The 20575-nt window shown below is 43.6% G+C and overlaps 1 protein-coding gene and 1 pseudogene across 1 annotated transcript in view; one reads left to right on the top strand and one right to left on the bottom strand.

Annotated features, from left to right (window-relative positions):
• lipg (lipase, endothelial) overlaps positions 1 to 11 on the bottom strand; it is a 14961-nt gene extending 14950 nt beyond the window's left edge. Inside the window, exon 1 of the mRNA XM_070438425.1 lies at positions 6 to 11. The gene's annotated coding sequence lies outside the window, so the exon portion shown is untranslated. The remainder of the gene's footprint in view (positions 1 to 5) is intronic.
• Positions 12 to 15024: 15013 nt separating this feature from the next.
• The window catches only part of LOC112069132 (E3 ubiquitin-protein ligase KCMF1-like), a 19394-nt pseudogene continuing 13843 nt past the window's right edge, over positions 15025 to 20575 (top strand).

Here is a 20575-nt window from a genome sequence, read left to right as displayed (position 1 = left end):
TCATGGAGCGCCTCGTCCACCGCTAGACCACTTTTCATGAACCTATAGGATAGCACCTGTGCATCAGCATCACTCCTCCCATGGAATGGCCCTACAGCTGGGCTTAGTCAAGTCACCTCATCACTTAATTGGCTAAATTATTAGCCATAGTTTTACTCTGTCGATACAGGAGTCTTAAAATGGACTGCTACCTCGAACACAACATTAAGATGCTAAAATATTTAAACTCCTCACGCCAGTTGTTCTGTCCTCCAAATGAATGCTGTGTGTACCGAGTCAATTCTAAATCACCATAAAGTCCAATCTTCATCATCATCACAATGGATTGTCCGGTCTGCTGAGGGGGGCCATTGGCTGCCACCTGCCCTCTATTGAGGTCCTGTACGACTCCAGGGCAAGGAAGCTTGCAGTAAAGATAACCGTCAACCCCTTCCACCAAAGATTCCCCTCAGGCAAACAGTTCAGGTCAAYCGTGACCAAAACCTCCCACTACTTGAACAGTTACTTCCCACGTGCCATGGTAATCAAAAGTCCACCTGGTCCTCTCATCCATGGACTTCGCACTATTTACCCTGCACKGTCATCCCAAAACTGCACATATCTTCCAACATAATTTAGCTTGGTTTGTTTAAATTGGTCATTTAGCAGAAGTTCTTATCCAGAGTAATTAGGGTTAAGTGCTTCATTCAAGGGCACAGATTTTTCCACATTAACCTTTAGGTAATAGCGTTGTGCCATTAACCTACTAGGTTACATGCAGCTTAGTGTTCTTACTATATTTTGGATCTGTGGAAATTCTGCATCATTATACATTTTGTTTGTGGCAGCACCAATTCAGTCAAATTCCTGTCCATGCAAATGTATTTGGCAAATAACCTGAGTTTAGTATGTCAGAATCAGCTTTATCTGGTTTGTCAGTTTACATTGCATTATTGGGGACTGATTATGTACTCAATGAATGGTAGCAGATTCTCCCCAGTCAAAAGGTTTGGACACGCTTTATTTTTACTATTTTCTACATTGTAGAAAAATTAAGACATTCAAACCTATGAAACATTGAATCATGTAGTAACCGCCCCCCCAAAAAACATTTGAGATTCTGCAAAGTAGCCACCCTTTGCCTTGATGTCAGCTTGTACACTCTTAGAATTCTCTCAACCAGCTTCATGAGGTAGTCACCTGGAATGCATTTCAATTAACAGGTTTGCCTTGTCAAAAGTGAATTTGTGAAATMTCTTTCCTTTTTAATGAGTTTTTAGCCAATCAGTGTTGTGACAAGGTAGGGGTGGTATATAGAACATAACCCTTTTTGGTAAAAGACCAAGTCCCTATTATGGCAAGAACAGCTCAAATAAGCAAAGAGAAACGATAGTCCAGCATTACCTTAAGACATGGTCAGTCAATCCAGAAAATGAATAACTTTGAAAAGTTGTGCAATTGTAAAAGCCATCAAGCGCTATGATGAAACTGGCTCTCATGAGGACCGCCACAGGAAKCGAAGACCCAGAGTTACCTCTGCTGCAGAGGATAAGTCCATTAGAGTTACCAGCCTCAGAAATTGCAGCCCAAATAAATGCTTCACAGAATTSAAGTAACAGACAACTGTTCAGAGGAGACAGCGTGAAATCAGGACTTCATGGGTCGAATTGCTGCAAAGAAACCACTACTAATGGAATCCAATAATACTTGCGCCAAGAAACACAAGCAATTGACATTAGACAAGTGGAAATCGGTCRTTTGGTTTGAGGAGTCCAAATTGGAAAGTTTTGCTTCCAACCGCCGTGTCTTTGTGAGACGCAGAGTAGGTGAACGGATGATCTCTGCATGTGTGGTTCCCACCATGAAGCATGGAGGAGGTGGTTTGATGATGCTTTACTGGTGACATTTGATGTATTTAGAATTCAAGGCACACTTAACCAGCATGGCTACCACAGCATTCTGTAGCGATACGCCATCCCATCTGGTTTGCGCTTAGCGGGACAACCATTTGTTTTTCAACAGGACAATGACCCAACACACCTCCAGGCTGTGTAAGGGCTATTTGACCAAGGAGCGTGATGGAGTGCTGCATCAGATGACCTGGCCTCCACAATCYCCCGATTGTGTTTGGGATGAGTTGGACCACAGAGTGAAGGAAAAGCAGGCACTTACTGCTCAACCCGGCTAGCTATGACAATGACAAGTGACTATTGCTGGTGGACAAATGAATGCATGCACACACTTGTTTTAATCACATTTCTTTGTGTACAGTTGTTTGACATTTTATCTGTGCCAATGATGTTCTGCTCGCTCAAAGACATTCTCCCTCTCTCTCTGATCGGATTTTAAGCCATAATCATAGTTTACATGCTGACTACACTGACCGCGTGCGCCATCGGGTGCATATTGATTTTGACCCACACCAGACACGAATCAGGACGCGCAGGTTGAAATATCAAAAKGAACTCTGAACCAACTACATTAAAAAAATAAACTTGGGGACAGGTCGGAAAGCATTAAACATGTATTGCAATTTAACTAGTTAGCTTTATGTTGCTAGCRAATTTGTCCTGGGATATAAATATTGGGTTGTCATTTTACCTGAAACGCACAAGGTCCTCTGACAATCCACAGATAAAAGGGTTAAACCGAGTTCGTTTCTAGTAATCTCTCCTTCACACTTCTTCTTTGGACTTTATATGTTGGTTAGCAACCAACTTTAAGGTGCATTACCACTACCAACTGGACTGTGGACCTCAGTTCATCTTTCAATCACCCACGTGGGTATATGCTCCCAAAAACCAATGAGGAGATGGGAGAGGCGGGACTTGGAGCACATCAAGTGTCACAAATAGAAACAAGTTCTTGTTTAGCGCCTGGCTACGCAGACACATACGAGCAGTGTAGATGCAATGATTGAATATGATTGAATAACATGCATGTAAATATTTATTTTGCAATGCTCGCTGATGCGCGCAATAGCAGACACGCACYGCCAGTCTAGTCTAGTCAGCATGTTAGGAGCGTTTGCCCAAAAAAATTGTTTCAAGCTGTCGCCTTTAAAAATAGCGAGGTAGAGGAGATTGCACTTCCTGTCAATGCGCTTCTGTAAATGATAAATGGGGATTAGTAGAGTTTGGGTACCAACACAAATCTACTCAAGTCCTCCTCTGTGCCCCTCCAGACTACCATCAATGTATGGGCGCCACAGGACAATATTAGAAAATAACTGATTAGATATAGCATTGTAAATAAATTTCTCATCCCAGAAAGGAATTAGCATAATTTTACACCCATGCCACGCCATCGCTGTTCCCTGGCATTGGAGGTAAAAAGAGCTAGCATATTGAAGGTGGCTCAATGTTTCCTTGGTTCTTCATTCACTGCACCAGACTGGTGAAAGCAAAATAGAGATACCTATCAAGACCTGTGCTTTTCATTCCCCCCGTTTATCATCTATCCTATGTGTGGAGTTTAGTGCACATGGGGGGGGGGGGTAAGTGGTTACTGAGAAGCAGCCTTTGGCAATCCTTTGTGAAGGCAACCTGCTACTATTGTACAGACAGTGTATAAAATGTAGGAATGTACTGTAGGTTACAACTGCTCTGTGACAGTATCAGTTGGCTGTAAATACAAAGCCGGCTGCCTACTATACTTCAATATCTCGGCACTCCAGAACTCTCCTGCACTTCTATTCCATATGGCCTTGTGTTCTTACTGACACTTTCACGTGAAATAACGTCTTTTAGTTTTCCCTTTCCGGTAAGTGTCAAGGCAAAWACTATATTCAGGATTTTTTTWTWWWTTTTATAAAAAATGTAAACTTGACTGCCAAGTTTGTATTAATTATTKTTCGGAACAGGATACAGTGGAATAATTATGGACATAAAATAAAAAATGTTTTTTTCCTAGATGAAAGCAAACTTAAAATCATTATGATTATTTACAGACTTATAGAACAAGCCAACAGCCCTGGCGCGGCACTGCCGTTCTCGGTATAACGCGGAGTCATCGGAAAAATCTKAATTCCAAATAGAACCACGCGATGTGACGTCTAGTCCGGCTTTTGCGCCACATCACGAGCACTTCCCAAGGACACGTATCTCACATGAAAATCCATTCCCGCTCTTCCCAGTCTCCATTATCTCACCACTTGGTCCTGAGAGGATCGATGCATTCAAAACCCAGACATGCTGTGCTAATGGGTTAAAATGATAATTAACTCTGGGATTTCCATTGAATCTGCTTCTTGTCTGAATTACCCTTTCCTCATGGCGTGTAGCATAATATTCCCCATATTTACTGTCATTCTTGTAGTGGATAGCCTAACATTTAAAAAATGTAGGCTTTCCGAATAGGCTATGCCAACTTTCCCCAAACTCAGACCTCGGTACCTCAAGGGGTGCACGTTTTGGTATTGGTCCTAACACTATACAGCTGATTCAAATGATCACAGCTTGATGACTAGTTGAATCAGCTGTGTAGTGTTAAGCAAAAAKCAAAACGTGCACCCCTAAGGGTCCAAGGAACCAGTATGGGGAAACCCTGGATTATGCTGTTAAATGTCAATGAAATAGTCGGATTAGATGTATTTTTTTACCTTTGAAAAGTTCGTTGTCTTCCACTCCCGACGCAAAGAGCGCAATTTCACAAAGTAGGACAATCCACAGAGAAAAAGTGATATTTTTCATTTCTTTCTCACGCAAACAAATGTGAAGTCCGTCGATGTAAAGATAACCGGCTCTTTAACAGTTACTCGTGTGTTCAGTGAGTTTATGTCCAATGATCCAAGTATCAGCGAGACTGTGGTTCGTGTGCGCCTGAGAGCAGTGAGAGTTGAGTGACCTAGAGTCAAGTTGTTCATTAGAGATTTAAATAGTTTCTCCTTTAGTCGTCTGATCATCGGCAGAGCGCTATGTGGGGATTCAAGGCTTGCAATTGGTCAAGTACAATTTCTTTACGTTTTAAAGGCGTGGCGAAGAATTCATGAATGAATTTGTAGTAGCTTCACGTTGTCTTTTAAACTATATTATGAGCGGTCTCTGAAAACAAACAATGCCACCATGTGATCCGATCATGTATGGCTCGGATTATGGGGAGTACACAGATTAGACTACATTGAATAGAACCACTACAGTTACGCATGGACGACAAGTGCCAATACCGCAATCACAACCTGTAGACATCACAGCAACACTATATTGTCTGTAAATTTACAAGTCAAACTGGACCTCTAGTCTCTCCTTCCTTTGGCATTTACCCCATAGTAATCCCTCACATTTAGAGGCTTTATTTAGTTGACCGTAAAAACACTGAGCAAGTGATCTGGTAGATGATTATTTTTTTAAATAGCCTATTGTGTTTCAGAGAGAACGTTATTAGTGTAATTGGAGGTGAATATCAACGATTCAATTTCAATTGTGTGGCTTCTGGTTGCAATCAATATTGTCTGGAAACCAGAAATTGAATTGCATACAATTCTACTTCGGGAATGAGCGTTTGAATCGGTAAAGTTTCCATTCACCACCTTTACAAACCATAATGTGGAATAAAATGATATGTTAAAGTACTTTACCGGTTGTAGGTGAATTGGGTCCTTTTGGCGGTAGGTATGTGAGACAATATATCCACTGGAAAGTATAATTAAATAAACGTTTCAAAACGCTGGTACTGCGTTCATATTTCTTTAACCTTGTAAACACGTTCACGAACTCGGRAAATCAGCATGCATCTCCTGCYTGTATTTTTTATCWTGTGCGCATGCTTCAGGTGATTTGAACGCACTYCCAGCGCTTTAAAWTTTGATGTAATTATACTTTCCTGTGGATATATTGTCTCACATTCCTACCGTTAAAAAGGACCAACCGCATYGACAACCGGTAAAGTACTTTAAAATATAATTTTACTCAACATTCTGGCTTGTAGAGCTGTGAGAGMAAACGTTCCTGATTCTAACCTTAATTTCTGCCCGACAGAATTCTATGCAATTCAACGTGGGGTTTCTAGGCAACATTCAATAGAGATATCAAGAAAATGTCCATCCTTGACTGGACAATAAAGTTATATTCTATTTGTTTCTATTCTAAATACACTTGAAAAGGAGACAATCAAAACATTGACCAAGTTTACATGCWCACCAATATCTCGTTATTATTCGGGATACTTGAGTATTCTATTTTTGAGTTGACATAGAAACATAATATCCCGTTTACAATAAACCGAAAACGTTTATGAGAAACCCGGATAAGATGCCTGGCATATGCTGATCTAAAACGGGATACTGTGGCATGTAAACAGTTGATCCCGTTTACTGTTGTTTTTGCACTGTTGAGGCTACATCCCGATGGGGTTTGTGCAGATTGTACGGAGATTGTGACATCCGGTTAAATGGCGTCCCTTGAGAGGGCAAGAACAAGATGTATATCAAGAGAAGTTTATTATCATAAGGAGACATACAGTGGCTTCGGAAAGTATTCAGACCCCTTGACTCTTTCCACATTTTTGTTATGTTATAGCCTTATTCAAAAATTGTGTTTRCCCCTCATCAATCTACTTAGAATATCCCATAATGACAAAGCAAAAACAGTTTCTATTTTTATTTTTTAGAAATGTTAGCAAATTTGGTAAAAATTAAAAACTTAAATATTACATTTACATAAGAATTCAGACCTTTTACTCAGTACTTTGTTGAAGCACCTTTGACAGCGATTACAGCCTCGAGTCTTCTTGGGTATAACACTACAAGCTTGGCACACCTATATTTTGGGAGTTTCTCCCATTCTTCTCTGCAGATCCTCTCAAGCTCTGTCAAGTTGGATGGGGAGCGTTACTGCACAGRTATTTCCAGGTCTCTCCAGAGATGTTCGATCAGGTTTAAGTCCAGCTCTGGCTGGGCCACTCAAGGACATTCAGAGACTTGTCCTGAAGCCACTTCTGCGTTGTCTTGGCTGTGTGCTTAGGGTTGTTGTCCRGTTGGAAGGTGAACCTTCACCCCAGTCTGAGGTCCTGAGTGCTCTGGAGCAGGTTTTCATCAAGGATCTCTCAGTACTTTGCTCCGTTCATATTTGCCTTGATGTCGCAGTCCATGCAGCTGAAAAATAATCTCCACAGCATGATGCTGRCACCATGCTTCACCTGGCACTGGGCTGGTGCCAGGTTTCCTCCAGACGTGACACTTGGCATTCATGCCAAAGAATTCAATCTTGGTTTCATCAGACCAGAGAATTTTGTTTCTCATGGTCTGAGAGTCTTTAGGTGCCTTTTGGCAAACTCCAAGCAGGCTGTCATGTGCCTTTTACTGAGGAGTGGCTTCCGTCTGGCCACTCTACCATAAAGGCCTGATTGGTGAAGTGCTGCAGAGATGATTGGCCTTCTGGAAGGTTCTTCATCTCCACAGAGGAACTCTGGAGCTCTGTCAGAGTGACCATCGGGTTTATGGTCACCTCCCTGACCAAGGCCCTTCTCCCTCGATTACTCAGTTTGGCCAGGCGGCCAGTTCTAGAAAGAATCTTGGTGGTTCCAAACTTCTTCCATTTAAGAATGATTAGAGGCCATTGTGTTCTTGGGGACCTTCAATGCTGCAGACATTTTTTGGTACCGTTCCCCGGATCTGTGCCTCGACACAATCCTGTCTTGGAGCTCTACGGACAATTCCTTCGACCTCATGGCTTGGTTTTTGACTTGACATGCACTGTCAACTGTGGGACCTAATATAGACAGGTGTGTGCTTTTCCGAATTATGTCCAATCAATTTCAATTTACCAAAGGTGGACTCCAATCAAGTTGCACAAACATCTCGAGGATGATCAATGGAACAGGATGCACGTTTTCTACATTTTAAGTCTCATAGCAAAGGGTCTGAATACTTATGTAAATAAGGTATCTGTTTTTTATTTTTAATACATTTTCAAACATTTCTAAAAACCTGTTTTCATTTTGTTGGATATTGTGTCTAGATTGCCGAGGATTCTTTTTATTTAATCAATTTTAGAATTAAGGCTGTAATGTAACAAAGTGGAAAAAGTCAAGGGGTCTGAATACTTTCCGAAGGCTCTGTATACCTGGAATACGGAGGAGGAATGGAGGGAAGAAGAGAGGCAGAGGAGGTCGAAGAGAGAGGGAAGAAGAGGGAMCAGCTTAAGTTGGTTAAAAATTGAGGGATAAAGGGAAATTATGTGTTATAGAAGAACGGTAGAAAGTGTCAGCAGAGTGAGCTGTACGCCGGATCGAAGACAGGAGGAGAAATGGAAGTGAATGAGGGCYAAGTATCYGAGGTGGTAGATGTGATGAACCGAGGGTCAGGATAAAGATGAGTCTGTGACAGTGGGAGTGACATCCATTGTGGTTTCAGGGTGGGTGAAAACAGAGTTGTGTGCTGTGGAATCGGTGAAGGTATTCAGAAGTGGTCTTGTGATAATTGTTTGTGTTTCTGCTGGTCAGAGGGAGCAGGCTCTCCGTGTTAAACGAATGGGGACAAGAGAGGTAAGGGCTCCATTGAGAGGAGTGATTACTGGGGTAATGGTAAATGTAAAAGTTGACCAACTGAAGGGGAAGATTCTCYGTGTTTGTGATGCTTGTCGTTTGGTGCGACGCAGACAGGGTGGCGTGAGTGGTGAAACAGAAGAGTCATTGTCTGTCCTTTTGAGTTTTGATGTTGAGTCTTTGCCCGTACAAGCGTTTGTGCCAATTACATTACGTTGTCACAGGTGTCYAGTTTATGGGCATGTGGCAACAGTGTGAAGGAGGGAGGATCCTAGGTGGGAGAAGTGTGCAGAAGGGCATTGGAGAAAGTACGTGTTAATTGTAGGGGTGCCCATGGAGCTGGGGGATCAGAAATGTCCCGTGTGAGAGAGGCAGGTTTGAGGTTTCCAAGGTTGGAGTAGTGTAGAAGTTGTCATATGCTGAGGCAGTGGCGAAAGTAGAGGAAGATTGGTCAACAGGGAGGGATCCTGAGAGGAGTGGTGTGAGTAGTAGATCTGTACCAGTACAGAGGCCAACGAGTGATGTACTGTACCAATCAAAAGTTTGGACACACCTACTCATTCAAGGGTTTTTCTTAATTAAAAAATAATAATAATTCAACATTGTAGAATAATAGTGAAAACATCAACTATGAAATAACACATTTGGAATCATGTAGTAACCAAAAAAGTCTTAAACAAATGAAATTATATTTTAGATTCTTCAAAGTTYCCACCCTTTGCCTTGATGACAGCTTTGCACACTCTTGGCATTCTCTCAACCAGCTTGTTTCATAGTTCTGATGTCTTGGCATGTAGAAAATAGTACAAAAAACTTTTGACTGGTACTGTACATGAAGAATTGGATCAAGTGAATGGTGCACAACGACTGACCCGCATGGTGGCCCACTCCATCTGAAGTGTCCTGTTAGGGTGAAGGAGAAGGATAAGGGCTGAATGTCTCCTATCCGGAGGCGTTGAGAGGAGTGGAAGAAAGGAGTGAAGTTGAAGAAGTAATGGTAGTAGGAGCAGAGACACTAGATGATTTTCCTTGTCAACAGAGGGATGCTGACATGTTGCATGTTAACAAGGTGGACTTTGTAGCGTTAACTACAAAGCGTTAACTATTTAGCAGTCTTAGAGCTTGGGGTTAGAAGCTATTCYGGGTCCTGTTGGTTCCAGACTTGGTACAGCGTTCTGTGCGGTAGCAGAGAGAACAGTCTATGACTTGGGTGGCTGGAGTCTTATGACAATTTTTAGGACCTTCCTCTGACACCGCCTGGTATAGAGGTCCTGGATGGCAGGGAYCTCGGRRCCAGTGATGTACTGGGCCGTAGGCACTACACTCTGTAGCGCCTTGCGGTCAGATGCCAAACAGTTGCCATATCAAGCGGTGATGAAGCCAGTCAAYATGCTCTCAATGGTGCAGCTGTAGAACCTTTTGAGGAGGTTGTCTCTAGAGAGTTGAAAACAGCAGGTCTGGGACAGGTAGCACGTCCGGTGAACAGGTCAGGGTTCCATAGCCGCAGGCAGAACAGTTGAAACTGGAGCAGCAGCAGGGCCAGGTGGACTGGGGACAGTAAGGAGTCAACAGGCCAGGTAGTCCTGAGGCATGGTCCTAGGGCTCAGGTCCTCTGAGAGAGAGGAAAAAGAGAGAGAGAGAATTAGAGAGAGCATACTTAAATTCACACAGGACACCGGATAAGACAGGAGAAATACTCCAGATATAACAGACTAGATCAATAACTGTAATCTTTTTTATTCTTTATTTATTCAGGAAAGACCCATTGAGACCAGGGTCTCAATCCCATGGGTGCCCTGATCAAAGCAATACAACAACCAAATACAACGTAAAACAAAACACAACGTTGATGAACAACAGTTTAGCTACTAGGTCCTCAATCAATCCTAAACTGTCCGAGCGGCACCAGAACATCCAATTGTAATGAGTTCTGCAAATTGTTCCAGTAGTGAGGCACATTAAAACTAACAGCGGATTTACCAAATTTGGTGGAGTTCGGAGGAACCTGAAACGTTAATGAGGATCAGCCTTTTTATACAGGATGTAGTGATGAGTATTACAACTGTTACCTGTGATAAAGCAAAGGGCGCTACGGTAGACGGTAAATTGTGTCAACATAGTCAAGAACTGTCAGGAAAATTGACTGTACGATCTGCTTCCRGCTGTTTAGGGAGTGGCAAGATCTGTTTCTAAAAAAGAAGCCCACTTTAAATCGGAGCTTTTTAACTAGCTCATCAGTACTTTTTTTTTTTTTAAACGTTAAATCCTTGTCAATCCAAAAGCCCCAGATACTTAGAGGTGGAAACCCGATTGATGGGAGAACCATTAAATGAATAAATATGTAGTCCATCCGAAACATTTTTTTGCGAGAATTAGAGAACAACATATATTTTGTTTTGCTCACATTAAGAATGTTTTAAACCAACCAATACACAATTGTCATACTTGAGTAAAAGTAGAGATACTTGACTCAATGACTCAAGTAAAAGTTAAAGTCAGCCAGTAAAATACTACTTAAGTAAAAGTCTTATAGTATTTGATTTTTAATAAAGTTAASTATCACAAGTAAATGTAATTGCTCAAATATACTGAAGTATCAAAAGTAAAAGCATAAGTATAAATCATTTCAAATTCCTTATATTAAGCAAACCAGATGGCACAACTTCCGTGTTTTTATTTATTTACGGATAGCCAGGTGTGCATTCCAACACTCAGACATCATTTACAAACAAAGCATTTGTGTTTAGTGAGTCTGCCAGATCAGAGGCAGAGAGATGACCAGGGATGTTCTCTTGATAAGTGTGTGAAATTAACCATTTTCCCGTCCTGCTAAGCGTTCAAAATGTAACAAATAGTTTTGGGTGTCAGGGAAAATGTACGGAGTAAAACTTATCTAATTTTCTTTAGGAATGTAGTGAAGTAAAAGTTGTCAAAACTATAAATAGTAAAGTACACATACCCCAAAAAACTACATAAGTGGTACTTTTAAAGTATTTTTACACCACTGAAACCAAACAGGGCTTTTTGTAAGGCAACAAAGTGAGATTGCAGCTCTAACACCTGGTCTACATTTGGGTCAATGACATACATACTAGTATTGTCTGCATACACATGAYTATCACAAGTTTTAACAGATAGACCAATATTATTTATATAAATAGTAAAAAATAACAGGTCCCAGTACCGACCCCTGCGGTACACCTTTTGTAATATCCAGYAAACTAGACTTAAACACKATCAGAGATCACACATTGAGTCRTGTCTGACAGATAATTCTCAAACCACTTGCAAGAAARCTGATCCAGGCCTATTTCAGTCGACGTTTGAATGAGAGTGTGGAAATTGTTATGGTCAACAGTATCGAAGGRCTTGGAAAGGTATCTAAGGCAGCACAATGATTTTTATGATCTAAGACTTACAGTGGTCCATTCCACCACTGGTCGAMCTCCAAACATTTCTGTKAAAAAAAAACTACGARAAATCCTTGCGTTCCTTTTTTTTRCTTCKCATTATTCGTTTTGCGCCAGGAAGGCYAAGTTTTCCCATTTTGAACCATTTCATGTCTGAAGGTAGAACCTACCCGGCAGGCCCGAGAGAGCAAATCAAGTGCACCTATAGGGTTACCACTGGCCAATTGTATAGCTCAAGCTCAGCTCAAGATGACTCCTGCTCCTCCCCTGAGGGCTTACTAAGCCCCAGTGCCCGAGGCTCCTACTGTTGCCTGGGCAGAGGGGGAAGCTGCCACCTGACCCTGCGCCGAGGTCCTACTGTTGCCTGGGCAGAGGGGGAAGCTGTCACCTGACCCACTGCCCGAGGTCCTACTGTTGCCTGGGAAGAGGGGAAGCTGCCACCTGACCCACTGCCCGAGGTCCTACTGTTGCCCTGGGCAGAGGGGGAAGCTGCCACCTGACCCACTGCCCGAGGTCCTACTGTTGCCTGGGCAGAGGGGGAAGCTGCCACCTGACCCACTGCCGCGTTCTGTTGGCTCCCCTCTTCCAGAACAGTCTTACAGCCTGCACTGGCCTCCACCATGACACTCACCCTGGTCTGGCGACCTCAAGCACCTTGGTGACGGGGTGGCCAGGTACACCAAGAGACAGGATTTCTGTTGGACCAGTAGCCCATCTAGTCTACTTAGAAGTAGACTTCTATCTGCCTCGTTTGATGACTACAAGTCTTCATGTCATCCCCCTCAGTGACTGTCTGCCCTRGCTGCCCTTTGTTGTTGGTTTCAAATCTGTAAAAACAGCCAGCTTTCTAGCAATGTTAGCCAGTGACTAAAAATCTCAATGTAATTAATTTTACATTCAGGCTGTAACACAAAAAAAARGTGGGGGAAAAAAATCAGGGGGTGTGAATAGTTTCTGAAGGCATGTTTCGTTTCTTTTCTTTCCAGAACCACAGTTAACAGTACTGGATAGGATTTCAGAATGGTCAGAGGTGTCTGTGTCTGTGTCTCTCCCCCCCCCCAATTAAACCCCCATAACCGACTCATCCTTGTTCTGACCAGACATTCTGTCGTGGTTTCTACCGGCCTTAAGCCAGCACCTAAGGTTTATTATTATTATTATTATCATGGTCCTTTGATTCTCTTCCACCTAACCCTATTTTTCCACTCATGTCTATGTACATAGTTTCATCTGGCAGACTACTAACAGTTATTTTCTCCTTAATAGGACTTTTATGTGGTTAAAAACAATACAAATGTATCAAAAGTTCAACTCTAGCGCACTCTAGTGGCCAACAAAGKAACTACAACGTCCTCACTGTATAACAAGAAGCTGTATTGGAATGGAGTTTCAACATATTCAGAGATCGATCAGGTAAAGATGTATGTTCCTGTGAGGGTACTTGTAGTGTAGAATTGGTACATGGCACATGCAGCAAGACACAGTGATGATGTAGGCTAACAAATAACACAGTTTGACAGTTGACAGTCAACACAAGAGCCAGGAGGACACAGTATAAAGTTCTTAATCAATCAATCATCCACAAAGCTATTTAAAAAATATATATATATATTTCACCAGGTAAGCTAGTTCGATACAGCTAGATACAGCTAGATACAGACAGATGTAGTCATACATTACCCGGTTTAGCCAGAAGAGGATTGGCTTCCTCTCTGAGCCTGGTTCCTTTTAAGGTTTCTTCAGTTTTTCCTGGACCACTGTGGTTCTTGCTTGCTCTCTGTGGTCGGGGTTGGGTTACTTTAAAACACTGAGACAACAATCATGGAACTGATAAAAGATAAACACACAAACAAATTGTTAATTAACCTACATCTTAGGTTTCAAGTATCTACCTACCTTGATGTGTATCTGATAGGCGACACCGAGGTCCTTCCATGTAGAAAAAAAAAACATTTTGGGGGAAACTCAGTCGGGGTCTCAACTTACTGTTGAGAGTTAGAATAGTAGAATACACAAGGTGCAATATCGAAACTTGGTTATGCATCAACAATGTCCCTCTTGTTAGGCTGTGTCAGTCACTGACAGTCACTCAATTAGCCTATGTCAGTTAACGTTTTTTAAGATTTGGTCAATTTAATCTAGTTTGTCTAGCCAGCTATCTACATTTGCAGTAATCACGTGTCCAAGAGGKCCTGATCTCCAGGGGTCCACGTTGATTTGTTAGTCACTTTCACTCAGATATCATATTAAAGAGATTCTCAGGTAGTTTTWAAAAAATATATACTTTTTAGCCAGTAGTTCTYAAAGTTGCACTCAGGAGCCAAAAGTGGTCCCCCGAAAATGGTGCACTACATCACATTATGTGCAGATATGTGCACTACGTTATTGCTTTCTTTCTTGCTCTGCTGCGTGTGCATTGCTAGCTGTCACTGAAATGGCGAGGGTCTAAAGCTTGTGTATGAACTACACATTGACACATCCAGCCCAAAGCGGAAGGTTTCAAAAATACTTAGTTGTCGCCAAAGTTCCAGAGCAAAATGGGTAGATTTGCAGGAAATTTGCTGTAAAATTGCAACAAACAAAGTATATAGCCTTGTTATTGATATTTTATGTTACTTTTTATAATTGTTTTGTTTATTTGGTAAATATTGTCTAAACTCTTCTTGAACTGCACTGTTGGTTAAGGGCTTGTAAGTAAGCATTTCACGGTAAGGTCTACACTTGTATTCGGCGCATGTGACAAATAAAGTTNAACTACACATTGACACATCCAGCCCAAAGCGGAAGGTTTCAAAAATACTTAGTTGTCGCCAAAGTTCCAGAGCAAAATGGGTAGATTTGCAGGAAATTTGCTGTAAAATTGCAACAAACAAAGTATATAGCCTTGTTATTGATATTTTATGTTACTTTTTATAATTGTTTTGTTTATTTGGTAAATATTGTCTAAACTCTTCTTGAACTGCACTGTTGGTTAAGGGCTTGTAAGTAAGCATTTCACGGTAAGGTCTACACTTGTATTCGGCGCATGTGACAAATAAAGTTGGGTTTGAGTAGCAGTAATGTGGACAACAGTGCCCTCTGGCGTTGCTCCGGCGCATTGGACGGTGACACAGCAGCAGCGGAGAAGGCACTGTCACTGTGCCAAACCGGATCCTTCATGAGGAAGAGGCCAGGGACAGCCAGCCCCGGCTTCTATTCTCCAGCCGATATTAATTGCGTGGTTCAAGCCAGAGTGAGCCCGTAGGGGGCTGTGTTAGTGTCCATAGGATGTCCCGTCATGAAGGTAAGTTTACCCGCAAAAAGTGCTGGACGAGACCGCAGCGAAGCGATTGTTGGCTAGCTAACTACATGAAGGTCTTCGTGTATTTTGTAATGAACTGCATTAGAATGGCTGCCGCTATACATTTACCCACTTTATCTAGCTCCTGTGATTCTTTAGCTAAAACTTAAACGTATCTTGGTAACTAACGTTAGTTGGGCGCAAGGGCACTGCCCAAGAAAACAGGTCCTATTTTCCAGAGTTAACTAGTTCGCACGGGAGCTAGCCTAGTTTGTTAGCTTCTAGGTTGCTAGCGTTAATTGGCTTGCTAAACTAGATAGCTAGGTAACTGTAGAGTTAGCTATCATTTTAACCTGTAGTTAGCTAACCAACTAGCTAGTTTACMAGGCTTACGGCAAACCATTAAACATGGAAATGTATTCATTATCGTGTCTGTCAAAACATCACCTTGGCAAAGTGTCCTAGCTAGTTTCATTCTTGTTTTSTTTCCCCTTCAAGCTAGCAAACCTTCCTAGCTAACGTCACAGGTTGTGAATGCACTGTCATCAAAGTAGCCTTGAACGAGGCCCTGTAACTGAGGCCTCCATCATTAGCTAGTTAGCGCTTTAWCTACTTAGCATGTTAAACATCCACCAACATACATTAAAGGAGCTGGCTAGTGGGAAACCGTGCTGCCTGGATCAGTTCTGAATCGGCTATACAAACTAGCTAGCTAGCTAACGAACTCTAGTAGTTAGCTATGTTGACAAGCTCCGTTTGTTGGCTCGCTGTGCCAGTTAACGTTAGTTAGCTTTTAGCACGACTGTTGTAGTCAAATCAGCTGCATGCCCTCAACGTTGGTGGTCCACGTAACAAACTAGCTAGCTGGGTACAGCAGTTCGACATATTTCAAATTCATGCCAGTCTTAAATAACCAGGGCCATCAGTTCTGCACTGAGCCAGTCGTGCAATTGCCTGCCCTCAAAGTTGGTGGTCCGCATAGCTAGCTATCTAGCTGGGTATAGCAGTTACACATATTTCAAATTCATGTCAGTCTACTCTCGTCTTAAATAACGACGGCTATCAATTCTACACTGGCGTTGTAGCTATATTGGCCAATGCAGTTCTGCCTCTTTTGATTAGTCACATGGACACTGGAAATGTGAAACTACTGTGCTTGTGTAGCTAACAGGCTAGTTCATGTTATGAGTGTTATGCCAATATGTTGGTTGTGTATTATAGCTAGCTAAATGTTGCAACGTGTTGGCTTTATTGCTGTGTGTTTGACCAACACCCTATCTGTGTGGTCTATTCTAATACTCTGACTTGTGTGTTGTGGGGTTAGGACAGGGTATTGGTCAAAATGGTCCGTCTGTGAATTGTCTTTCCCCAGGTGTGAGCTGCGATGCGTGTTTGAAGGGTAACTTCCGGGGGCGGCGGTACAAGTGTTTAATTTGCTACGACTACGACCTGTGTGCGTCGTGCTACGAGGGCGGAGCCACGACCACCAGACACACAACAGAACACGCCATGCAGTGCATACTAACCAGGGTCGACTTCGGTGAGTACACACACCCCACACACAACCCCTGCATATACACCACCATCAGACACACTACACACGCATCACAACTACACACTACAACTCACACCATGCAGTGCATACTAACCAGGGTCGACTTCAGTAAGTACTATAGCTATTACAACCCCCCCCCCCCACCATATAACCAGACAGGAGATGTAAAAGACAAATACCACAACTAAACACCTGAGAACTTTAGTCAGATGGCGAGTTAATTCTGCCTGCACTGATTCTGTCCTTCCAGACCCGTATTACGGAGGAGGTGCCTTGTCAGTTGAGCAGTTCCTGCTTTCACTTGTCCTTACTGTCTAACCCTGTCCCCCACTCCTGTCTGTCTTACTATTGACCAATATATTATGGAGGAGAGGCCTTGTCCGTGGAGCAGCACAGGCCTTCACCTGTCCCTACTGTCTAACCCTGTCCCCCACTCCTGTCTGTTCTTACTATAGATCTATATTATGGAGGAGAGGCCTTGTCTGTGGAGCAGCCCCAGGCCTTCACCTGTCCCTACTGTGGCAGGATGGGCTACACAGAGACTTCTCTACAGGAGCACGTTGGTGCAGAGCACACAGAGACCTCCTCAGAGGTGGTAAGTCTACCACTTACTTTTCTTGGACCCGGCCTCGGGCATGGAAACACAAGTCTTTAGGCAAGCACCAGTGTACATCTCTATAGTGTAAATCCCTGCAGTGGAAAACCTGTGGTGGAAATCTCTGCAGTGGGAAAACCTGTGGTGGAAATCTCTGCAGTGGGAAAACCCTGTGGTGGAAATTCTCTGCAGTGGGAAAACCTGTGGTGGAATCTCTGCAGTGGGAAAACCTGTGGTGGATATCTCTGCAGTGGAAAACCCTGTGGTGGATATCTCTGCAGTGGAAAAGAGACCAGTGCTTCCTCTAAGATTGTCTTCCAGGCAGGAGGGAGGTGCAAAAATGTCCCCAAATCAACATCCAGGCTATGTTCAGTAAATGAAACAGCACCAAAAAAAACAGTGTGTTCAAATGCATTTGATGTGGAGCATGCTCAGATGGCTTGTGTTCTCTCCTTCTCCTCTGCAGATCTGTCCCATATGTGCTTCGCTGCCCGGCGGGGACCCTAATCACGTGCCGACGACTTCGCTGCTCATCTCACACTTGAACACAGAGCCCCCAGAGACTTGATATCCTTTACCCCTCCTGAACCTGGTTCTTCTTGGTTTCTTTGTTCTAGGGAGTTTTTTTTCTTTCCACTGTGCTTTCGCTTCTGCGCTGCTTGCTCTTTGGAATCGAGACTGTCTAACTGCAAAGCACTCTGGTTTAAAAGGGGCAATATAAAATAAATGTGATATTGATTGGTATACTACTGGTCTGCTCTGCAGTCCACTCAGTCTAACCCTAACCCAGAAACTTGATATCCTTTACAGGCAAACATACTACTACTCCGCTTTGCTCTTACAATGTAATGCTCCAATTGTGGGGCATTCCACTGAAGTTCTACTATGTAACATGTCTGACGTGGAAAACGCCTACAGGGAAATAACAACATGTCAGCGTAAAAGCTCATCAAGAACCACAGGGCCATCCGCTGAACAGCACTGGGTACTGCAACACACTCTGTCTCTGTTTGTCTCTGTTTGTCTCTGTTTGTCTCTTGTGTGTGTCTCTGTGTGTGTCTCGTTTGTCTCTGTGTGTGTCTCTGTGTGTGTCTCTGTCTCTGTTGTGTGTCTCTGTCTCTGTGTCTGTCTCTGTGTGTCTCTCTGTCTGTGTGTGTGTCTCTGTCTGTGTGTCGGTGCTGTCTCTGTCTGTGTGTCGGTGTCTGTCTCTGTGTGTGTCTGTCTCTGTGTGTCTGTGTCTCTGTCTCTGTCTGTCTGATGCGTGTTGCAGTTTAGCCTCTTGTGAGTGTGTTTTTAGATCGGGGCATAGAGAGACTGTATTTCATGACGTGTCCATGATGTTCCTTGACTGTGTTGCTCCACGATGAGTCGAGCGGGGTGCGGCACGTGCGTAGGATGTTCCACCCGGGTCGGGGTCTAGGGGGGCCAAGGGCCCGTCGATCCAACATGCACTTCACCTCCTCAACCTCCGGGGAGGTCTACCACCACAAGCCACTCTCACATCAGAGCTCCAACTACACACAGGAGGCCATGGATCTATACCGGTAGGACACACACAACACCACACCACACACACACAGAGCCTTGATACATCAGAGAGAGAAGACACACAGCAGATTGTCAAAAGAAGAACATCTGCACTGACTGTATCAACACCACCTCCTTTGACTGAGACAATTGGCCATAGCTATACAAGTCTTAGAGTTACAACACAGCCCACGCAAGCCCTTAAACAACATCTAGATCAAATACTACCCACCCCAAGGTCCCTTTTATCTAGACGTCATCACGCTCCACTAGCCAGTGCCAACTTTCTACACACCCACCACAGCAGCCTGACTAGACTCATTCGAACGACCAAGGTAAGACAGTCTGACCACCACCCACCTAAGGCTTTGTATTCTCAACGACACCCACCGCATTACGACCACTACTCTCCGGTAACCAACCACATACACGGCCTCTCAACTTTATACGTCGATTACCCATCTACACTCTCAGCCCCCACTCTAAAACCTCCTATAACCACCATATAATCATCACAACCCAAAGACACACGCTACACCCACCCAGCATCCCATCGGCACCGAAGCTCAACTCAAGCACCACATCTAATAGGACCGTACACTAAGACCACAAACACACCTACACACAAACCCTCCAATAACCATAAACCACAAGTAACCCCAACCCACCAACCCACTAGATACGCACTAAACACCACAAAGCATATAGACATCTCGAGACGTAACACACCCACCACACCCCCAAGACCGTCAAAACCAAACTAACGGTACACCCCAACCTCACGCACCCAGGCTTATAGACAGTCTTAGACGGTAACACACCCACGAAGGCCCTTATAGACCAGTCTAGAGGTAACACACCACCCAAGGCCCTTATAGACCATCAGACGGTAAACACCCACCCAGGCCCTTATAGACCAGTCTAGACGGTAACACACCCACACAAGGCCCTTATAGACAGTCTAGACGGTAACACACCCACCCAAGCCCTATAGACGTTAAGGTAACACACCACCCACTCGGCAATATAGACCAGTCTAGACGGTAACTACACCCACACCAAGGCCCATATAGACCAGTCTAGACGGTAACACACCCACCCAAGGCCTTATAGAAGTCAGTCTAGACGGTAACAACCCCACCCACTCAAGGCCCATTATAGACCAGTCTAGACGGTAACACACCCACCCAAGGCCTTATAGACCAGTCCTAGACGGTAACACACCCCCACGCAAGGCCCTTATAGACCAGTCTAGACGGTAACACACCCACCCACCAGGCCCATTAAGACCAGTCTAGACGGTAAACACCCACCACAAAAGGCCTTATAGACAGTCCAGAGGTAACCACACCCACCCACTCAAGGCCATATATAGACCAGTCATACACGTAACACACCCACCCACTGCAAGGCCCATTATAGACGCAGTCTAGAAGCGGTGACTACACCCACCCAGAGCCCTTATAGACCAGTAACTAGACGAAGATAGACGACACCCACCCCGCAAGGCCCTTATAGACCAGTCTAGACGCGTAACACCCACACCACAGGACCCTTATAGAACCAGCCTAGCGGTTAACCACACCCCCTTTCTTATCATACCTCTCACATTTTGAACACTCAAAGGCCCTTGGATAGACCAGTCAGACGGTAAGCACACCCACTTCAAAAGAGACGCCTTATACACAGACCAGTTTATGACGGTAAACACCCACGCAAGGCCCTTATAGACCAGTCTAGACGGTAAC

The sequence above is a fragment of the Salvelinus sp. IW2-2015 genome, unplaced genomic scaffold (genome assembly GCF_002910315.2).
Source record: "Salvelinus sp. IW2-2015 unplaced genomic scaffold, ASM291031v2 Un_scaffold915, whole genome shotgun sequence".
In the NCBI taxonomy this organism is placed as follows: Eukaryota; Metazoa; Chordata; class Actinopteri; order Salmoniformes; family Salmonidae; genus Salvelinus; species Salvelinus sp. IW2-2015.
This window is presented reverse-complemented; position numbering and strand designations above follow the sequence as displayed.